The sequence below is a fragment of the Symphalangus syndactylus genome, chromosome 22 (assembly GCF_028878055.3).
Source record: "Symphalangus syndactylus isolate Jambi chromosome 22, NHGRI_mSymSyn1-v2.1_pri, whole genome shotgun sequence".
Lineage (NCBI taxonomy): Eukaryota > Metazoa > Chordata > Mammalia > Primates > Hylobatidae > Symphalangus > Symphalangus syndactylus.
The window spans coordinates 56,368,855-56,385,257 of NC_072444.2; the positions used below are offsets into that span (position 1 = coordinate 56,368,855).

Consider the following 16,403-nt stretch of genomic DNA (forward strand, 5'->3'; position numbering starts at 1 on the left):
TGTCTTACAAACAAGTCTACTTTAAAGGACCCTTGCAGAGGGTTATGATAGACTTTGAAAAACATTCCCTTTCCCTACTCCCAAATTTTACATAAGACCGCAGAACACTCTATTGATTTGAAACTATCCATATTTTATTCATATAGCTGTGGTTTGCATAAGTTATCTAATATACATACACACATATATTTTTATCTAATACATATCTAATACCCACACATACACACACATATTTTTAGCTTTTTTCTGTTGAGGTGACTATTATCAGATTTTTAAAATTTATGTGCTATTAGGTAAAATCATTTTGTCACGACTTGTCATATCAGGCCACACCTGTGATTTTCAACACTGATACGATATTCAGAGCAATTGGACCACACCTTGCTTTCATTCAGTCAGAACCCAGCAATGTTTTGACTATGTTCAGGTTACACCCACAAAGGTGTTGACTTATTCCAGCAATCATGTTTTCATCACTAAACTAAGGAATAGTTGATACGGCTCTTTACAAGCAACATAAATCTGCTGACGAAGAAAAGCTAATAAAATCATTGTTATACCAATCGCTCCAAAAAAAATCTCCAATTAGACAAGATTATTTTAAGAGTAAAATATTGGAATCAGAATCAGTCTGGGCAACAAAAAAGGGGGGAGGAAGAGGAGGAGGAGAAGGAGGAAGAGGAAGAGGAGGAGAAGGAGGAGGAGGAGGAGGAAGAGGAAGAAGATAAGGCTTGAAGACCACAACCTTCCTATGTAAGAAATTTCTTTATTATATTTTACTTTTTTGAGACGGAGTCTTGCTCTGTCACCAGGTTGGCGTGATCTCAGCTCACTGCAACCTCCGCCTCCTGGGTTCAAGCGATTCTCTTGCCTCAGCCTCACGAGTAGCTGGGACTACAGGCACGCACCACCATGCCCAGCTAATTTTTGTATTTTTAGTACGGACAGGGTTTCACGATGTTGGCCAGGATGGTCTCAATCTCTTGACCTCGTGATCGACCCGCCTTGGCCTCCCAAAGTGCTGGGATTACAGGCGTGAGCCACTGCTCCCAACCAGAAATTTCTTGTGTCACTTTATCCCAGAACCTCAGATACACTCTTCTACTCCCCTGAATCCCAGCCTTCTTCCCTGAGGTTCACCAGGATACATGACCTAGTTCTTCTTAGTTCCTCCCTGTGTGGGTTAATCCCTCTCCAAATGCTGCAGGATTAAGATTCTGCTTCAAACTGAAGGGCATTTGAAACTATACTAGCGTCTCCTTTGTGATTCTTGTTAGGAAAATGACTAGAGAATTTTATAGTTATTTTAGGGGGAATTGTAGAATACAGTCAATAAAAAGAATACCTAAAGAAAATTAAGTGGTGAAGTAAATTAGTTTCAACCTCAGCTTAAGCACAGGATTCTGGCACTGCTGTGCAGGCCGACTGCTTGTGCAGAAAGTCTTTCAACTTAGCTTCAGCCAAGTGTGTGCCTTAAACGTTCCTTTTGCATAGGGAATTGCACGCATTCCTGCCTTGTCAAACTGTGGAAGTATAGGCTTTTTCCGACTTCTGTCATCTCTCCTTGCTCAGGCATCATGGGTCACTACAACTCACCTCCATGCTTCAGAATTCTTCCAGCCCGCTAGGTACATGTGTTTGGTTCTCCCGAGAGCACTCTCTCACCATGCAGTGGGCTCTCTCTGCATCTCAACAAACTTTCAGCCAGAGAGTAAGATATCAATGTTCCACCCCCTTACAGGCATCTTCAATCTCTAGGACTGAATTATTTGAGCCCTCTTCAGTTAGATAGGGCAAGTTGAGGAAGGAAAAATTTCTAAGGGCTCTGTACCACTGTTAATTCCCTTCATTCTGTCTTCCCATACTTTATTTTCCTCTTTTTTTTTTTTTTGAAACGGAGTCTTGCTGTGTCGCCCAGGATGGAGTGCAGTGGTGTGATCTCGGCTCACTGCAAGCACAGCCTCCTGGGTTCACACCATTCTCCTGCCTCAGCCTCCCGAGTAGCTGGGACCACAGGCACCTGCCACCACGCCCGGCTAATTTTTTTTGTATTTTTCGTAGAGACAGGGTTTCACCGTGTTAGCCAGGATGGTCTCGATCTCCCGAACTCGTGATCCGCCTGCCTCAGCCTCCCAAAGTGTTGGGATTATAGGCGTGAGCCACCACGCCTGGCCTTTATTTTCCTCTTTTACATGGACTGATGAAGAAGTGAGGATGAGGGTCCCAGGGCCAGTTTTGATATTTTCTATTAACTCCCATACAGACAACTCCAGCACTTTTCTATCAATACCCCACTTTAAGGCTCGCACTGAAATTCTAAAACAAAAAGGAAACATACCACTCAAATTAATTATCTATTTAAAGAAGTTAAGAAATTACATGCAGACTTAAAGGCTTTTTACATCTAGGTTTTGAACTTTATAATACTAGTAGTTTGAATACTGAATTAAAATTTACTTGATAAATGCCCTTTCTATCTGTAAAATCACCTTCCTGCAACATTCAAAATAACTCAGAAGATCCTTGTCACCACTAGAAATTCCTGCCCCAGTCCTCACCCCCAGGATCAGCTTACCTAGGAAACCGACTGAGGTAAGCCAAGAGCCACCCTGAGTTTTCTCAGACATTTCAACACCTATTTGATTGCTAACTACCCATTGCCTTCCCTATGCAGGGGGTCAGCACAAAGCACTGAAAATTCCTCCCACCCCAGATGCTGCTGCTCCTCACCAGCCCACCACGAGGTCTCAGCTTGCCTTGCGGTCTCAGCCATAGCTCACATCAACTAATTCTTCAATGCAAGAAGCTTTGATAAAGTTGCTATAAAATCTGCCTGCTTATAAGGTCTTTCTCAAGGAAAATAATCAGCTACCCAGATATTCTGTACTGTTTCAGGCTCTCAAATTATTATTCTTCCCAGAAACTACACAGTCAAAATATTGACGTACAAAGGTTTGGTTTACTCTCCACTCTCACTAGAAAGTGGGAAAAACTGGCCAGACATAGGCCTTTCATCCTCAGATTGTAGGTCATTGAGATACACGGAAATTTCAAAATGTTTTATTGTGGTTTTAAGCTGTAAGTAATAATGAATGTATTTATTTATTCGACGAACATTTGTAGGGACACATTGCTATTTGCTAAGCCCTATGTTCATCTGAGGTACCCAGAGCTAGTGGGGTTGCAGTGCTATATAGTGGCATAGACATGTAAACAAATGTGCTAGGTTATTTATTGTGATGTTAACTTCTTGCTGTTTTCTCACATCTCAACTGGAAATTAAGTTGAAATAATTTTCTTCATGTTGCTACTTTTATAGTCGTGGAAAATTGTCAAAAACTTGGTATCTGGGACAAAAGCAGAAGTTACAGGGCAATTGTTCATCTTTTCTAACCCACATTTTTCTTTAAGAGTCTAGAACCATTGAGAAAAACTGAAGCTGGAGTTTTAAAAGAGGAAACATACCTGAAGACCATGGGAAAGAACAATGGTTTAAGGCTAGGGGGTTTCTGTGAATAATACCCAATGTCTTTCTCATCAGAGGAGGAAAAGCTTTGACTGGAAATGATGAGACCATAACCCCCTGGTGAAAGAGTTATAGGTTCATAGCAGACACTAAGAAAATGGAGTTTTCTTAGTGCTTGGAAATCGTGATGTGTCCTTGAGACGCCCAAAAGGGTTCAGGAAACGGGCACATCCATGAGTGGCTGGCATGATTAAAGTCCTTCCACCTTTGTCAGGTAAGCAGTAGGTGCTTCTGTTATCACAGGGACAGGGAGAAGCAGAAAGGAGAAAGGAGACTGATTTAGTTCTATACTCTCTTAAGCAAGGGTTGATCTAGATTGATTTTAAAAATTAAGAAATTCAGTGTTTTCTATACCTGCCTCTTACGTAGGAAACTTACTTCTGCCACTCAAATAAATATAATAAGACAGGTGTGCCATCAAAGAAACATATGTGGAGACAAAAAGGAAGAAATGATAAATCTTTCTAGGCAATAGGAAGGTGAGGTGAAAGAAAAAAAATAAAGGCTTTATAGCTCACACACTCCCTAAGTTGCTCTAGTCCCATAATATTCGTGTCCAATGTCTGTGTCACATGCTCAGAAGTATGTTGGCAGGGTTGTGCCAGCTGACTAATATAAAAAGATCATTCTAGGTGAGGACAGGGTGACATAATGCATTAAAGTGATGCCTTCTAAAAATATTATTTCTATTTATGAATAGATTAATCGATTTATGAATGAATTTTTAATGCTTTAACCTAAACAAAGAAGTAACACTGTCAATACATTAGGCCTAATCGAAGAAGCAGTCCAAGACATCTGTTGTTCCTATAATGGCACCAAGTAAGCCATTACCTTCTCTGCTTTTATATCTGATGACAGGTAGATAGGTAGGTAGATAGATATTAAACTGATAAGAACAGATACTACACTTTTTCTTAGCCAACAGGTTGAGAAGTGATGTGATGTTAGATAAATAGATAGATAAGTGATGATTGATACATAGATAGACAGATAGTAGATTTATATGTTAAGCTGAAATTGAAGGGAAAAAATGCACTGTTCATTATATTTATATGTGTAATTGTATGGGTGTATATGTTTGTTTTGAAGAAGATTAGAAACAAAGAAAGAAAATCACACAACTGTTAATAGTGGTTCATTTCAAGAATGGGAAATCCATCTGGTGTTTCTTTTTCTTTTTATATTTTTTATTATATTTTCTTTGTTATTATTTGGCGTATTTCAGTATTATTTTCTTATAAGCTTTAATTATTTCCTTTTTGATATTTATTTTCCCATCAGCATGTTCACAACAGACACCTACTACCTGACGATTACACAAAAATAAAAGTTGTATTTTTTATCTGTAATTTTGAGAGCAGACCACAGGGAAGGAAAACTTCTAGTTGGAGAGTCTACGCACAGTAGAGATTCTAGAAATATTACTTCTTGCAGAATGAACACGTAAGACAAACTATGGAACTCAGAAATCTCAAGCATCTATAAAGTCCGTGTCAGTCGTAAAGACCCATTAAAATGGAAGATTATTCTTATAATCTGAGATGCAGGGCTAAACTAAGAGTCCAGGATCATCCCCACCTCATGGCTTTTTGCATCTTACCTTCACCTGGGGATTCTCACGGGGCTGCCACTTCAGGTCACAGAGGGCTCAGCCCAGTTTTTAACTTCCCTGGCCGCCCATGCTAAGGCAATCCTGCTGTCCTTACCCAGATAATGCTGACCATATTCCTTTGGATTATCTTCTTCACAATGAATATCACAGTCTTATATCAGCTTTTTTATCTACTCTTCTGTGTATTGTTGAACACTGTCCACTAAATGATAAGTGGCTGAGGACTGAGGTTGTGTCTGACTTGTGCAATGCCCCTCGCCAGAGCTGGGTACACCTCTGTATAGGCAGAATTTAAGATATTTTTTAAATTAATGATTGAAGTTGATTTTTAAAAACTAGCTTAAGCATTTGTCAGGTACCAGAACATTTGAATATTTAGAAACCATTTGTTCCATGGAGCCAGTGGATTCACTGGTAATTCAACTCCCTGTTTCTGTAACTGAATACCTGCTACTCTGCTAACTCAGAGTGCAAACACAGCCAATTCTCTTTTCTTTTCCTAATTAATCTAACTGTCTTGTAAGAGGAAATGTCAGTATCCTACTTGCTTGTTGCTGAAGTAAATGAAAAATGACCTGATGAACCAAAAGGATTTGCTTCTCTGCCATTTTCTTGATCACCTCATTTTAGCAAGACTTACTGTTTTTGCGTTTTATTCTTCCACTTAGAGGTACCTGAGTAACTTTCTAATATTAGAAAGTTTTGAGAATATTAAAATGTTGCAAATTCCATTAAATATCTTGCAAACAATATTTTTGGTGTAATATTTTATCTTTTCAAATGCTTTAAGTATATTTTGTATAAACCTTGGCACTGATGATTTGGCTCAGTCACTTCATGGGCATAAATTAACATATCTTAACTGTATTGGATAAACTAACATATAACCTTGTTGGCTAAGCCAGCCCTCATTTTCAAACCAATCCACAAACGAACTATAATTTTTAATTCAAAAATATGGTAATATGTATTCAGAGGAATACTGTAAAAACTGAGTAAACTGCAGATCGCATTATGAAAGATAATACTTTATGATAAAGTATATACTACTAAAACTGATAGGTCTGGCACCTAGCACATAAATTTACCTCTTGTCAATAGCAGGTAGAAAATTTAAACCAAATTAGGATTACCTGCGATTGGAAGAAAATGTTGTAATTTGATTTCAAAAATAAGCTTTAGAGCTTTTACATTACACCAACATGAAAACATATGTAATTTTTTTAATTGGTCCATTTAATTGAACATCATCTGATTTTTTTTTTTTTTTTTTGGTAATTCTAGAACACATTCCAAATTCCTTAAGAGAACTTCTAATTCTTTGGTTGTTTGAAAATATTTTTTCTTTTTAGCACATTGCAGGTCATAAAAATAAGTATTAACCAGAGCTGGAAAAAAAAAAGGGAAAAAAGCCAGTTTTCCTATTCAGTGTTTCTTACTGAGTCTTTTTTCTTCACTCCTCCAGGACTCTGCCTGATGTAGTTTAGATATTTGTCCAAATCTCATGTTGAATTGTATCTTCAATGCTGAGAGTGGGGCCTGGTGGGAGGTGTTTAGATCATGGGAGTGAATACTTCACGGCTTGGTACTGTCCTTGTGATAGTGAATTCTCATGAGATCTGGCCATTTAAAAGTTGGGGGTATATCTCTCCTACTCTCTCTTGCTTGCTCCTGCTTTTGCCATGTGAAGTATCTACTCCTGCTTCACCTCTGCCATGATTGAAAGCTCTCTCAGGCTTCACTGGAAGCCACGCAGATACCAGCATCATGCTTCCTGTAAAACCAGCAGAACCATGAGCCAATTAAATGTCTTTTCTTTATAAATTACCCACTCTCGAGAATTTCTTTATGGAAATACAAGAAAGGCCTAATACACTGCCTTAACAGAAATGCATTCTTTGACAATAGGTGATGGGTGAAAGAGGAAACATGACTAAGTGAATATTGTAATTAGTCCACTCTCTTACTCTACCATAGATATGAAATCAGACATCCCAATACAGCACCCAAATACTCTCTTTCTGACAAGTACATCAACCTTAACACATTTTTAATGCATGAAAGACTAAAAGCCCTGAGGATATATGGCACCTTACTTATTAAAGAAACCTTCCTCTTAGATGTCTGGGAGGATGTGCACTTTTGTAAGATTTGAGATGGATTAAGAAAAGTCTTTCTTTTTTAAAGTAGAAAAAGCCCTGTTTTAAACACAAGCAAGTAATCAGGGAGATAAATTTCAGGAAAATATGAAATACGAAATATGAAATTTAAGGTTCTGGACACTGATTTTTTTAAAAAGTACGTCCACGAGTAACTCTGACCAAGTCTAAAGACTGCTGTTGTAAAGCACCCATCACTGGACAGACTCATGTCTGACTCTTCCCCATCCCTCTCTGGAATAATACCTCCTTTAAACTCCTAAAACCCAAGAATTAATGACACCCCCCTCCCTCAGCAATGAAGCTTCTCACTAAACCTCCCAAAGAACGTTATCATCAGTGACTCTAGGAGGTCCTTCTCTCACCTTGTTGAGATGTAACTTCCCTCAACAAGATGGGAGAAGGACCTCCTGTGATTCAAAGGTGACATAACTGTTCTAAGGGAGGCAACCCAAATTATTCCAAGGTTATTGCTTAGAGATATCAGTTTGAAATGAAAACGATTCCCTTGTGAGAACATATTAGGTATTCCAACTTCATTGTTAATGAACGCAAGAGCTTTAGTTGTTACCTACCACTGCTGTTGCTATTTGTTAACTCATTAATTAATGCAAAAATGGATTAGTGCAGTAGAAGAGTCAGTAAAGTCTTCAGAATTGAAAAAAAACTGGGCTCCCATCTCTGCTTTGATCCTTGCCAGATACATGATGTTGGACAAGCAACTCCTGAGTTGCTGTGTTTTTAACTATTAAATGAAGGTTAAATTACCAACTTCATAGGATTTTGAGGATTAATTGAACTGACACCTGTAAAGTCCATAACATAGCTGCATGCCTGGCATAGCAGCCAATTAATATATTGTTAATTCCGTTTTCTTATTCATCATTTGCTATGTGCAAAATTATCAAAGAAGAAACGGATATAAATGCCTCTTCGCACAAAATACTGAGAGGCAGCCAGATGTAGGAACAAAAAATTAAAAAAGAGTTGATTAGAGGCTATAAAAAAGAATGTACCAAGAACTATGGAAGCACAGAGCCAGAAGCCAGGAAGGCAGACCTTCATGTGGGTAGTTCCATATGGCTTAACTCAACTCAGTATAACAAATTGCCCTTGAGATCCTGCTCTCTGCCCAGCACTATTGTTTCCAATGGACCATTCAGAGCATCAACTGTAAACTCTGTTCTTTGGTAGTTTATAATTTAGTTCAGAAGACAAGACGTACAGAAAACATAATGTTTTACAAATATTTTTGAATGTCTATATGTGCCAAGAACTTTACAATATATAGGGTATACATGGTCCTTTTTAAAGCAAAATTCTATTCATAGAGATTAATAAGTGAGAAGCTAATCAATTAAATAATTAATGTCACCAATTTATGAGGTGCCAAGAAGTAATAGAGAGGATGTGTGCTGTGGAAGGTCCTGCAGGGACATGGCAGGTCAGGCTGCCTTCAAACTCACTCTGAAGACCCAGGCCACCCTTTCTGAATGTGTAGAGTTCAGAGGCAGAATCTGCAACTTGAGTTTTCCATGCAAAGGAAATTCTTTTGGTTTTCATACATCATATAATTTAACATCCCTACTCTGCTTTTTCTGGAGACCACAAGTAATGAAATGATCACCAGGGTTATGTATTCCATTTGTGATATATGAACCATTAATTCTTATCAGATTATATATATATATATATATATATATATATATATATATATATACGCACACACACACATGTGCGTGTGTGTTTGTGTGAGATCATTATTCTAGCTATTCTGGACTCTGCTCTTAGATGCTCACTGCTTCACCATTTGACTCAAGATACCTGACTTTGTAGAATATACAGTCACAAGAATTGATTAGGCTTAAGACATATTTTAAATACCAAACCCAAAGGAGAGTTCATAACTAGAAATATCAGGTTGCTATTAAATATGACTCAAGATAATGGAGCTGACATAAGACTATGGATCTTGATGTAATGCCTTTAATTTTCCTAAACAGAACACATTTTTTACAGTAACATGACAGAGCAAAGTGCATTATGCCCAGCCATTAGAATTCCAAGAAACTGTCAACCTCAAAAGAAGTCTTCCCGTAGAGCATAGGGCTAAGAAATATTCTCTAATTTCAATGGCATTATTTACTTTTGACTTCAGGATTCTTGGAAATAGTATTTTCTTACATGTCTGGTAATAGAATTTGGAAGGCAAAAATCAGCTTTCTTTTCTTTCTGATCCCCCAAACTGACCACAACTCACATAGCCTCATTCTCACCTCATTCCCAGATTCTCTACATCAGAGAAGACATATGGCAGAGAATAGAGAGGGAAGACACTGGAAACAAGGGGTCTTGTGTACACATCAAGACTTCACTACTTATATGTGTATGACCTTATGAATTATTAACCCCTCTTAACTTCAACTTCTTGACCAATTAAATAGGAAAGACAGTATAGTCCATGCAGAATTATTGTGAGAATATAATTAAGGAGATAATAATCATAAAGCATCTGGAAATCAATAAAAATATATATATATAATTACTGTAACAGGAAAAATGAAACCGTCTTTTACTTGAAGGCAAAGGCTCTGAGTTTTGGGGGAAAAAATAGTCACCAATATTTCTCAAATTTAAAGACAATAGTTTGGCATTCTCAAATACAAAATAGCTCAGTTAAAAGTGGTTGAGAGTCCCTCTTTTTAAAAAAATTCACAAACAACCTGGGAGTAGTGGCTCACGCCTGTAATCCCAGTATTTTGGGAGGCCGAGGTGGGAGGATCACTTGAGGTCAGGAGTTCGAGACCAGCCTGGCCAACATGGAGAAACCCTGTCTCTACTAAAAATACAAAAGTTAGCCAGGCATGGTGGTGCACGCCTGTAATCCCAGCTACTCAGGAGGTTGAGGTAGGAGAATCACTTGAATCTGGAGGCAGAGCTTGCAGTAAGCCAAGATCTTGCCACTGCATTCGAGCCTGAGCAACAGGGCCAGAGTGAGACTCCATCTCAAAAAAAAAAAAAAAAAAAAAAAAATTTCAAACAGATGCACAAATGCAGTCAATCAAAAGATGATTTGAGAAGCTGTTCTAAGAGTAAGTTCCACAGTCAATAAAGAAGACCATGGTAGTCACTTCCAAGATGGCTGAATAGGAACACCTCCATTCTGCAACTCCCAGTGAGATTGAAGCAGCAGATGGGTGATTGCTGCATTTCCAACTGAGGTACTGGGTTCATCTCATCGGGACTGGTTGGAGAGTGGATGCAGCCCATAGAGGGTGAGCCGAAGCAGGGCGGGGCGTCGCCTCACCCAGGAAGCTCGAGGGGTCGGGGGATTTTCCTTTCCTAGCCAAGGGAAGCCATGACAGATTGTATCTGCAGAAACAGTTCACTCCTGACCAAATACTGCAGTATTCCCACAGTCTTAGCAACAGGCAGACCAGGAGATATCCTCCCGTGCCTGGCTCGGCCAGTCCCACGACAATGGAGCCTTGCTCACTGCTAGCGCAGCAGTCTGAGATCGACCTGTGATGCTGCAGCTGGATGGGGGAGGGTTGTCCACCATTGCTGAGGCTTGAGTAGCTCACAGTGTGAACAAAGAGGCCAGGAAGCAGGAACTGGGCAGAGCCCACTGCAGCTCAGCAAAGCCTACTGCCTCTATAGATTCCACCTCTGGGGGCAGGGCATAGTAGGACAAAAGGCAGCAGACAGCTTCTGCAGACTTAAATGTCCCGGTCTGACAGCTCTGATGACAGCAGTGGTTCTTTCAGCATGGCGTTTGAGTTCTGAGAAAGGACAGACTGCCTCCTCAAGCAGGTCCCTGACCCCCATGTAGCTTGACTAGGAAACACCTCCCAGTAGGGGCCAACAGACATTCAAACAGGCGGGTGCCCTTCTGGGATGAAGCTTCCAGAGGAAGGATCAGGCTGTTCTGCAGCCTCCCCTGGTGATACCCAGGCAAACAGGGTCAGGAGTGAACCTCCAACAAACCCCAACAGACCTGTAGCTAAGGGATCTGACTGTTAGAAGGAAAACTAACAAACAGAAAGGAATAGCACAAATATCAACAAGAAGGACATCCACACCAAAACCCCATCTGTCGGTCACCAACATCAAAGACCAAAGGTAGATAAAACCACAAAGATGGGGAGAAACCAGAGCAGAAAACCTGAAAATTCCCAAAAACAGAGCACCTCTTCTCCTCTAAAGGATCCCAGCTCCTTGTTAACAAGGGAACAAGACTAGATGGAGAGTGAGTTTCACGAGTTGACAGAAGTAGGCTTCAGAAGGTCTGTAATAACAAACTTCTCCAAGCTAAAGGAGCATGTTCTAATCCATCACAAGGAAGCTAAAAACCTTGAAAAATGGTTAGACGAATGGCTAACTAGAAAAAATAGTGTAGAGAAGACCTTAAATGACCTGATGGAGCTGAAAACCATGGCATGAGAACTTCATGACAACTGCACAAGCTTCAATAGCCGATTCGATCAAATGGAAGAAAGTATATCAGTGATTGAAGACCAAATTAATGAAATAAAGTGAGAAGACAAGATTAGAGAAAAAAGGGTAAAAAGAAATGAACAAAGCTTCCAAGAAATATGAGACTATTTGAAGAGACCAAATATAAGTTTGATTGGTGTACAGGAAAGTGACAGGGAGAATGGAACCAAGTTAGAAAACACTCTTCAGGATATTATCCAGGAGAACTTCCCTAACCTAGCAAGGCAGGCCAACATTCAAATTCAGGAAATACAGAAAATGCCACGAAGATACTCTTTGAGAAGAGCAACCCCAAGATACATAATTATGTATCAGATTCACCAAGGTTTAAATGAAGGAAAAAATGCTAAGGGCAGCCAGAAAGAAAGGTCAGGTTATCCGCAAAGGGAAGCCCATCAGACTAACAGTGGATCTCTCAGCAGAAACCCTACAAGCCAGAAGACAGTAGGGGCCAATATTCAACATTCTTAAAGAAAAGAATTTGCAACCCAGAACCTCAAATCCAGCCAAACTAACCTTCAGAAATGAAGGAGAAATAAAATCCTTTACAGATAAGCAAATGCTCAGAGATTTTGTCACCACCAGACTTGCCTTACAAGAGCTCCTGAAGGAAGTACTAAACATGGAAAGGAATAACTGGTACCAATCACTGCAAAAACATGCCAAATGGTAAAGACCATTGACTCTATGAAGAAACTGCATCAATTAGCGGGCAAAATAACTAATATCATAATGACAGGATCAAATATAACAATATTAACCTTAAATGTAAATGGGCTAAATGCCCCAGTTAAAAGACACAGAATGGCAAATTGGATAAAGAGTCAAGACCCATCAGTGTGCTGTATTCAGGAGGCCCATCTCATGTCCAAAGATGCACATAGTTTCAAATAAAGGGATGGAGGAAGATCTATCAAGAAAATGGAAAGCAAAAAGAAAAAAAGCAGGGGATGCAATCATACTCACTCATAAAACAGACATTAAAACAACAAAGATCAAAAGAGACACAGAAGGCCACTATATAATGGTAAAGGGATCAATTCAACAAGAGCTAATTATCCTAAATATACATGCACCCAATACAGGAGTACCCAGATTCATAAAGCAAGTCCTTAGAGACCTACAAAGAGACTTAGACTCCCACACAATAATAATGGGAGACTTTAATACCTCACTGTCAATATTAGACAGATCAATGAGACAGAAGGTTAACAAGGATATCCAGGACTTGAACTCAGCTCTGCACCAAGTGGACCTAATAGACATCTACAGAAATCTACACCCCAAATCAATAGAATATACATACTTCTCAGCACCACATCACACTTATTCTAAAATTGATCACATAATTGGTACTAAAACACTCCTCAGCAAACATAAAAAAAACAGAAATCACAACAAACTATCTCTCAGACCACAGAGCAATCAAATTAGCACTCAGGATTAATAAGCTCACTCAAAACCACACAAATACATGGAAACTAAACAACCTGCTCCTGAATGACTACTGGGTAAATAAGGAAACGAAGGCAGAAATGAAGATGTTCTTTGAAACCAATGAGAACAAAGACACAATGTACCAGAATCTCTGGGACACATTTGAAGCAGTGTGTAGAGGGAAATTTATAGCACTAAATGCCCACAAGAGAAAGCAGGAAAGATATAAAATTGACACCCTAACATCACAATTAAAAGAACTAGAGAAAGAAGAGCAAACAAATTCAAAAACTAGCAGAAGGCAAGAAATAACTAAGAGCAGAACTGAAGGAGATAGAGACACAAAAATCCCTTCAAAACATCAATGAATCCAGGAGCTGGTTTTTTGAAAAGATTGACAAAATAGACACACCACTAGCAAGACTAATAAAGATGAAAAGAGAGAAGATTCAAATAAACACAATAAAAAATGATAAAGGGGATATCACCACCGATCCCACAGAAATACAAACTACCATCAGAGAATACTATAAAGACCTCTACATAAATAAACTAGAAAATCTAGAAGAAATGGATAAATTCCTGGACACATACACCTTCCCAAGACTAAACCAGGAAGAAGTTGAATCTCTGAATAGACCAATAACAGGTTCTGAAATTGAGGCAACAATTAATAGTCTACCAATTAAAAAAAGTCCAGGACCAGATGGATTCACAGCTGAATTCTACCAGAGGTACAAAGAGGAGCTGGTACCATTCCTTCTGAAACTATTTCAATCAATAGAAGAAGAGGGAATCCTCCCTAACTCATTTTATGAGGCTAGCTTCATTCTGATAAAAAAGCTTGGTAGAAACACAACAAAAAAAGAGAATTTTAGGCCAACATCCCTGATGAACATCGATGCAAAAATCCACAGTAAAATACTGGCAAACCAAATCCAGCAGCACATCGAAAAACTTATCCACCATAATCAAGTCGGCTTCATCCCTGGGATGCAAGGCTGGTTCAACATACACAAATCAACAAACGTAAGCCGGCATATAAACAGAACCAATGACAAAAACAACATGATTGTCTCAATAGATGCAGAAAAGGCCTTCAACAAAATTCAACAGTGCTTCATGCTAAAAACTCTCAATAAACTAGGTATTGATGGAACATATCTCCAATAATAAGAGCTATTTATGACAAATCCTCAGCCAATATCATACTGAATAGGCAAAAACGGGAAGCATTCTCTTTGAAAACCAGCACAAGACAGGGAGGCCCTCTCTCACCACTCGTATTCAACATAGTGTTGGACATACTGGCTAGGGCAATCACGCAAGAGAAAGAAATAAAGAGTATTCAATTAGGAAAGGAGGAAGTCAAATTGTCCCTGCTTGCAGACGACATGATTGTATGTCTAGAAAACCCCATTGTCTCAGCCCAAAATCTCCTTAAGCTGATAAGCAACTTCAGCAGTCTTAGGATACAAAATCAATGTGCAAAAATCACAAGCATTCCTATACACCAATAACAGACAAACAGAGAGCCAAATCATGAGTGAATTCCCTTTCACAATTACTACAAAGAGAATAAAATACCTAGGAATCCAACTTATAAGGGATGTGAAGGATCTCTTCAAGGAGAACTACAAAGCACTGCACAACGAAATAAAAGAGGACACAAACAAATGGAAGAACATTCCATGCTCATGGATAGGAAGAATCAACATCGTGAAAATGGCCATCCTGCCCAAGGTACTTTATAGATTCAATGCTATCCCCATTAAGCTACCCCTGACTTTCTTCACAGAATTGGAAAAAACTACTTTAAAGTTCATATGGAACCAAAAAAGAGCCCGCATTGCCAAGACAATTCTAAACAAAAAGAACAAAGCTGGAGGCATCATGCTATCTGACTTCTTACTATACTACAAAGCTACAGTAACCAATACAGCATGGTACTGGTACTGAAACAGAGATATAGACCAATGGAACAGAACAGAGCCCTCATAAATAACACCATACACCTACAACCATCTGATCTTTGACAAACCTGACAAAAACAAGCAATGGGGAGAGGATTCCCTATTTAATAAATGGTGCTAGGAAAACTGGCTAGCCATATACAGAAAGCTGAAATTGGATCCCTTCCTTACACCTTATACAAAAATTAACTCAAGATGGATTAAAGACTTAAATGTAAGACCTAACACCATAAAAACCCTAGAAAAAAATCTAGGCAATACCATTCAGGACATAGGCATGGGCAAAGACCTCGTGACTAAAACACCAAAATCAATGGCAACAAAAGCCAAAATAGACAAATGAGATCTAATTAAACTAAAGAGCTTCTGCACAGTAAAAGAAACTATCATCAGAGTGCACAGGCAACCTACAGAATGGGAGAAAATTTTTGCAATCTACCCATCTGACAAAGGGCTAATATCCAGAATCTACAAATAACAAACAAATTTATGAAGACAGTTTGGCGATTCCTCAAGGATCTAGAACTAGAAATACCATTTGCCTCAGTAATCCCATTACTGGGCATATACCCAAAAGATTATAAATTATTCTATGATAAAGACACATGCACACGTATGTTTATTGTAGCACTATTCACAATAGCAAAGACTTGGAACCAGCCCATATATCCATCAATGATAGACTTGATCAAGAAAATGTGGCACATATACACCATAGAATACTATGCAGCCATAACAAATGATGAGTTCATGTCCTTTGCAGGGACATGGCTGAAGCTGGAAACCATCAGTCTAAGCAAACTATCACAAGGACAGAAAACCAAAAACTGCAGCCCAAAATCTTCTTAAGCTGAAAAGCAACTTCAGCAAAGTCTCAGGATACAAAATCAATGTGCAAAATCACAAGCATTCCTATACACCAATAATAGAAAAACAGAGAGCCAAATCATGAGTGAACTCCCATTTACAATTACTACAAAGAGAATAAAATACTCATAAGTGGGAGTTGAACAATGAGAACACATGGACACAGGGTGGGGAACATCACACACCGGGGACTGTCAGGGGTTGGGGGGTATGGGGAGGGAGAATATTAAGACAAATACCTAATGCATGCCGGGCTTAAAACCTAGGTGATGGATTAATAGGTGCAGCTAACCACCATGGCACACGTATACCTATATAACAAACCTGCA

The 16,403-nt window shown here is 39.0% G+C and overlaps 1 pseudogene; it reads right to left on the reverse strand.

Moving 5' to 3' along the window:
* Positions 1-4,288: 4,288 nt before the first annotated feature.
* On the reverse strand, positions 4,289-4,467 carry LOC129472787 (uncharacterized; annotated as a pseudogene).
* Between the last annotated feature and the right edge of the window lie 11,936 nt (positions 4,468-16,403).